At 39.0% G+C, this 6,753-nt stretch overlaps 1 long non-coding RNA gene across 1 annotated transcript; it reads right to left on the bottom strand.

Moving 5' to 3' along the window:
- Nucleotides 1-1,550: 1,550 nt before the first annotated feature.
- LOC123974275 lies at nucleotides 1,551-2,526 on the bottom strand. The gene is made up of 3 exons (XR_006825802.1): nucleotides 2,258-2,526; nucleotides 1,943-2,102; nucleotides 1,551-1,815 (listed from the first exon to the last, which is right to left on the bottom strand). It is a non-coding gene; the product is annotated as an uncharacterized LOC123974275 (long non-coding RNA).
- Between the last annotated feature and the right edge of the window lie 4,227 nt (nucleotides 2,527-6,753).

Genomic DNA, 6,753 nt, shown 5'->3' with positions numbered 1-6,753 from the left:
TTGTTACATTACATCTTATGGTACAGAATCAGTGTGGTCCTCCTCCATGTCAGTGATGAACAATTTTCAGATTTTGACATGTTCATTTAAAGTTGTTAATCAGATGTAAATATGCAAAGTGGCTTCCCAGGGGCTCCCTTTGAAATGCAAATACCGGGTGCAAACAAAGGTGGGGTGGTATAGGTTCTGATGCAGCAAAATTATGGAGGTGTAGTACTGTTCATATCTCATTAAAATATGAAAGACATCAGCAATGTTCCCTCAACCTTTTATTAATGGACTTGCTGTGATTTTCGGCTTTTGTGATGAGATTTGACATTTTTAGAGTTTCATTTCCATCTCTCAAATACAGCAAGCTGTCTGACTGTCTGTTTATCTATCTATGACAAGAAGATAAAATAACATTTGTGATACTTAATGTTGAGGTAACCACTACCTTGGTCTTATAAATGTGCTTCAGAGAAGCATTTGAAATCGGTTGGGAGGCTCTGAAAGAAGTGAGCTTACCAGACATCTGTAGCTCGCTTCTTATCTCTGCTTGAGGCCAGCGTTTCAGGCTACATTAACCACTACTAGCATAACACACGTGAATCTCCGACCAAACTTTTTCAAGGTTTCAACATGGAAGAAGATTGCGTGGAATAAAGAAGACGATATCTCTGGTTCTGCTACATTGTGAGTCCGACAATATTGCAAAATCTTTGGTGTACTCTTTTAAACAACCAAAGCTGCTCTGACTTTTCATTTCATACCGATGATTGTGGCATACCTTGTAGCACAGTGATAGACAGAGAGATATAAATAGTCTATATAGACAGTTGAATCCAGCACTGCACCCTGCCACTGGTCAGCCAAAACTTTGTTGATGATTTGCACCTCACTCTCGTGTCTACACATTTCCAATTTCAGGAGGAAAATTGGGATTCCTGAGTGTCTGAAGTACCATTTTCTGACTCTATGGAGTGGAAAATAGGATTCAATTCTTGTTGAACACCTCTTCATTAACTAACCACCAAAAGCCACACCACAAAAAGTGCTTGTATCAAAGAACTTTGATAACTGTGTTTCCATGCTTCTTAAAAACATTGGGGGGTATTTCACAGATGTTCTAATGCTTTGTAAAAAGTGCACTGAAACACTAGAAAAGTCAAGTTTTGTGTAATTATTCATTGCGCCTTTGCAGAGCCTGGTGAATGCAATTTTGTTTAAACAGAATAACCCTGACCAATCCCTCTAGAGAGGTGTTCCAGCTCCCGGTGTGTACAGCCACTTAACCAGACTCACAGACATTAGCCACCCATGACTTTACTGCCAATCCAGATTCGACACCCACTGTACTCCCCATTAAAATTTTACAGGTCAAAAATTTAAAAAGCAGTTAAAGAAATGTTCTTTTTCATTACATGTTACAAAAAACGAGTAGGTCATCCTGTGGCAAAATGCCACAGTAATTAGAGCCTCATGCTTTGATAAAGTGTGACTGTAAATCAATGTAAGACTAATTAATCAATATTTTAATTATTAGACCTTTTAATGAGCATTTTGTTGAATTCCCCTGGATCTTGCTGCTATATTGGCCTCCTCTGTCATCATTAGCAGGAACACTGAGGTTTTACTGTGCTGAATGTGCTATCATCTTGCAATGAATGGTGACATCAAAGAGCTTTAATTCTTGGCTTTCGTACTCTTGATGCTTAAGCAAGCCAAGAATTCAAGCTCAGCCCAGATGTCTTGGTCTTTTGGATTCCAGTTTCTGATTCATTCATCTGTATCGTAATGGTTTTCTCCAACGCATCTCTCCCAAATTAGCACCTGCTAATTATGTCGACACCCACTCAAGTAATTTAACTATACATTTCAAAGAAGTAATCTTGTATTATAAGACAATACCACTGGACACACATTTGAAACTTTTATTTAGAGTACCTTTAGATAAACTCACCGATGCAATATACCAGTCAGTTTCATTTAGAGTTGCTGGACATGCAGTCAGGAAGTTGCCTGTACATGAGACCTTAGTGACCATATAGAAACTCTGCTGTTTGATTCAGGCAACTTTTTTTCTGATGTGTAGTTTCAGAGTTGAGTAAAGCTCCGGTTGTCTGCGTAAATGAAGAACATTTGAAACATTGTTATTTACACTACATGCTATAGATAAATTGAATCATTCATGTGATGTCATTAACAAAAAATGGCTCTGATGCAAGCAAGGCTATAAGGGCTTTGCTAACCTGAACCTTTTTTTTAGTTTAATCACCCGTGTTGTTAATGATTGATAAATATGTAATCCACTCTTGCTGGTGTCGGGGGGCTTGAACTTCATTCGGCTTCTAAAGGGGGGCTTGACAGAAAAAATTTGAGAACCATTATGGTAACATAATGTGACATTTGCTCACCTGCCTTATCTGATGAGTGAGTGCTACTTTCAGTTAATAACATTTAGATGATATGATATTGTTTAAAACTGTTATGATTCTATGCAACATTAGTAGACTTCATCTTAAAGGATGGGTCTATAATTTTTCAAGTCAGTCTTAAAACAGTAGTCAGGTGCCCATCTGGACAGTAAAACAGGTTTGCTTGATGTTATTCCTCCTGTTCATACTGGCCATTAAGAGATCCCTTTCTAGTGGGCTTTCAGTGTAAGTGATGGGGGACAAAATCCAAAGTCCTTGTTTTGTGTAGAATTAGTCAAATGAGGTGGATCTCTTCCAAAGTTTTTGTACTTTTTAGTACAATGTGTGTTGTGACTACCCCAGGCCAGTCGCCCTTCGACACCCACAAGTATAGCCTCACTGACTTGTTCAATGGGGGTGCTCTTGATTGAAAGGCGTAATTGGTTAAAATTCTTCATCTTGTGTTCATGGCTTGACCCATCAATTACATATTTAGTCTCTTGGAAACAGTAAAAACAAAACGGTTTTGGACTACCCAATCTGAAATCAAATTCCATTCATTACTCAATATGATGGATTTCTATTGAAATCATTTGAGGTGTCTGAATGCTTTAGATGATTTAGAAATATTAAATGACAATGTAGCATAATTACAAAAATACAATACTATAAGGAGGTGTTCCTGTAATAGAAATGTGCTTGTGAAAGAAAACAGGTCTTGCTGAACAGTTAGAAAATCTTTAGACTAAAGTTTACAGGCAAGATCATTGAAAGATAGTAAGACATACATCACAGTATGAGATACATCACTGTAGCATGGAGAAAGCAGCTTTACATTTAAACATCAAAGGGGCATTAAAACTACTAGTTATATCTGATATCCTAGAGAACATTTTCTCTTTTTGAAAACTTGCTCATTTGAGCTCTGCGTCAATTTCAGAAAAATGTGTTGCCATAGTTAAATATAATTTGGGTCCCAGTAAAAGTCAGTGATGTTTCAATAGTTTGTGTCTATTTTTCAAGTAAAATTTATTTTCCAGTCATTATAAGTTTGAACTCACACAAGTGAGGACAATCAGAAAAAGGCTATGACTATGTCAGGTTTTTATTCTGTTTCAGTAGTGGCTTCAGGGTTGTAAGGTGTCATTGAAATTAATTTTAATAATAATAATTATGCCTAATTTAGAGACCACTCTGTTATGCTGCGTTTCATTATAAAATCAAACCTGTTTAAAACATGTCTTTGTCAATGTGCTTTCACTCACACAAAGCAAATGCAAATTGTTGCTGCAGTATCTAAACATCTAAAATCTCTGGTTTCCAGTTTCTGATCTCTCAGTAACAAACAGCAAGTGCGTACATCTGCTAAACCAAAGACAAAAATACAACACAATAAAATCAAATAAACAAGAGGTTAATTGTAATGACAGCACATAAGTCTAGCTTGTGCAGTTGCTGTGGTAACTAACATGCAAGAAGTGCTGGTTTTGCACCTTCATGGGGATCGCTTGTACAGAGAACTCCTTGGCGTCGCTCTTTTCTTTGTCTGTTCACCCATACTGGAAGCGTGCTGACAAACTGGTTTATTCTTTAATGCTGGATACTCAGGAAGGCATTTTTTAAACCATTTAATAGCCAGAAATGCTAATAGCAACATGAGGTTACTGTTCCAAAGAATCAAAGAACATTTTATTTATCAATGCACTCAGAACATAGCACTATGACCATTCTCTCTCTTTGACTGTTCCTTCACTTTCCTGTCGCCTACATCCAGATACATAAAGCTTACAGTTTTTCTCAGTCACTTTGCTACAATTCTCAGATCAGAAGTGAAATTCTTAAAACTACTTGTTCAACCTCCACATCATCTAGTCACTTCATCTAGGCACATCATAAAAGCAACTTCTTATTCTTTAGACCTAATTGCAAATGCTTTTGGCACATTCATGCAAATGATTTTGTACAATTGTCTTTTGTTTCCTACATTATCAATTACTTATGTCATGTTGATCAGTGTATTATACTAGATCTCTGTTGAATAGTCTTACCCCCAAAACATCAAGGCATAATCTGTCAAGCACATTTTCTATACACATCTATTAGACTTTTTTTTGTAATTGTGTCCTAAATCGATGAAGTTATAGGTAGGTAGGTAGATTTTATTGTCACAATACAACAAATTGTAGAGTGAAATTGAAGTAACTCCCTTCTGCTACATAGCAGAACGTAAACATTAATAAAGATTCAATTATGAAAAATGGTAACAGAAATAAACTATAATCACTGAAGCGGTGCTGAGGATGAACTAGGGTTTAAGAGTCTGATAGCTTGGGGGACAAAACTGCTCTGCAGTCTGGCGGTGTGGCAGCAGAAACTTCTCTTCCCAGAAGGCAGCAGGGTGAACAGGCTGTGGCTGGGTGGCTACTGTCCTTCAGTATCCTTTGGGCTCTGCGTAGGCACCTCACCTCACTGATATCACTGATGCTCAGGAGATGGATAACCAATGATCTTCTGGGCAGTTTGCCATGCCAGTTTGTGATGTTCTTTCTATTGCTCCTCTGTAAAAGCTGACAAGAACTTGGAGTGGGAATTTGGCCTTCTTAAGCTTTCTCAAGAAATACAGTCGTTTCTGAGCTTTCTTCACCACCAGATGTGAGACAACCATGTCAGGTTCTCTGTGATGCTGATTCCCAGGAACTTGAAACTATTCACCTGCTCCACCCCAGCACCACTGATGTAGACAGAAGTGTGTCTTTATCTCCTTCTTCCTAAAATCAATGATCAGCTACTTGGTTTTGCTGACGTTGAGCAGTAGGTTGTTCTCTGTACACCACTCTACAAGATTATGAATTTCCTCCTGATATGAAGTCTCATCGTTGTTTGAAATCCGGCCCATGATGACGGTGTCATCCGCAAACTTCACAACAGAGTTCTCTTCATGTTGGGGGATGCAGTCGTGGGTGTACAGCGTGAACAGGAAGGGGCTGAGCACACAGCCCTGGGGGGCTCCCGTGTTGAGCACTAGAGTGGAGGAGGTGAGTCCGCCAATCCAAACTGACTGGAGTCTGTTTGTGAAGTCCAATATCCAATTGCAGAGTGTTATGTTTAAACCCAGAATGCTGAGTTTGCTGATCAGTTTCATGGGGGAGATTGTGTTGAATGCTGAGCTGAAATCCACAAAAGGCATTCTGATGTAAGTGTTGTTTTTCTCAAGGTGTGTTAGGGCTGAGTGGAGGGCATTGGAGATGGCATCCTCTGTGGATCTGTTGGTTCTGAAAGCAAACTGATGAGGGTCCAGGCTGGCTGGGATGTTTTTTATGTGCTGAAGAACCAGTTCCTCAAAGCACTTCATCAGAATGGGGGTGAGAGCCACAGGGCGGTAGTCGTTCAGACTAGACACTGTAGACGTTTCAGGTACAGGAACGATGGTGGTTGTCTTAAAGCAGGTGGGAACCCTCTCCTGAGACAGTGACATGTTGAAAATGTCACTTGCTGATGGCACAGGTTTTTAGTATACAGCCAGGAATGTTATCAGGCCCAGCTGATTTACTCATGTTCACTCTCAGCAGGACTCTCCTCACATCTGCTGTGGATACTGACAGTCCTCTGGAGGTGGAGTAGACTTTACAGCTGACTCCTTGTTGAGGAGATCACGTTGTCTTATGAATCTGTTTTGAGAAATGCACTTACTGTTTTTCAAATGTTAAGGATGATTTGAGAAATGTACCAAAGTGACAGAGAAAAACTGTAAACAGAGGGGGCAAAAAATACAACTGAGGGGGCTAAGACCCCTTAAGACCCCTTGTGGCGCCAAGCCCGGTTTGAAGCATAGTTTGAAGAACACTTAACATGAGTGCAGACACTGAGAGCAGATTTCACCTGAAAGTCTCATGCTCACAATATTCTCATTCTTCTTCCTAATGAAGAGAAATATGTCTCTGGTGTCTGCTCATGCACAATGTGAAAATATTCAAAAGCACAAATTGTAATAATCAGTATGAAGCCCAGTTACATAAAGGGCACACACCAGGTTGGTCTAAAAACATGGCCACATGGAGCAATGTGAAGTTTGTTCAGATCAAGAGAGGTTTTAAGCCATCCAAGAATGTGAAAAGGCATATCTTCCAGCAAATTCACCGCTCCTCAATAAAGGTGGTTAATAAAAGTAAGGAATAAACACAAATCTCATGTCACACACAGTGAGGTAATGGACTGATACAGCAGAGGGATCCAAGGTGGGATTTGTCACATAAAGCTTGTTTATTGAAATTGTCAGATCAGAGAATGTGTTACAGTAAATGTAACAGGGATGACAATCTATATCCTGAGTAAACTGATCTAAATATATTTTTAAGTA

This window comes from Micropterus dolomieu, linkage group LG07 (assembly GCF_021292245.1).
Source record: "Micropterus dolomieu isolate WLL.071019.BEF.003 ecotype Adirondacks linkage group LG07, ASM2129224v1, whole genome shotgun sequence".
Taxonomy (NCBI): Eukaryota; Metazoa; Chordata; class Actinopteri; order Centrarchiformes; family Centrarchidae; genus Micropterus; species Micropterus dolomieu.
This window is presented reverse-complemented; position numbering and strand designations above follow the sequence as displayed.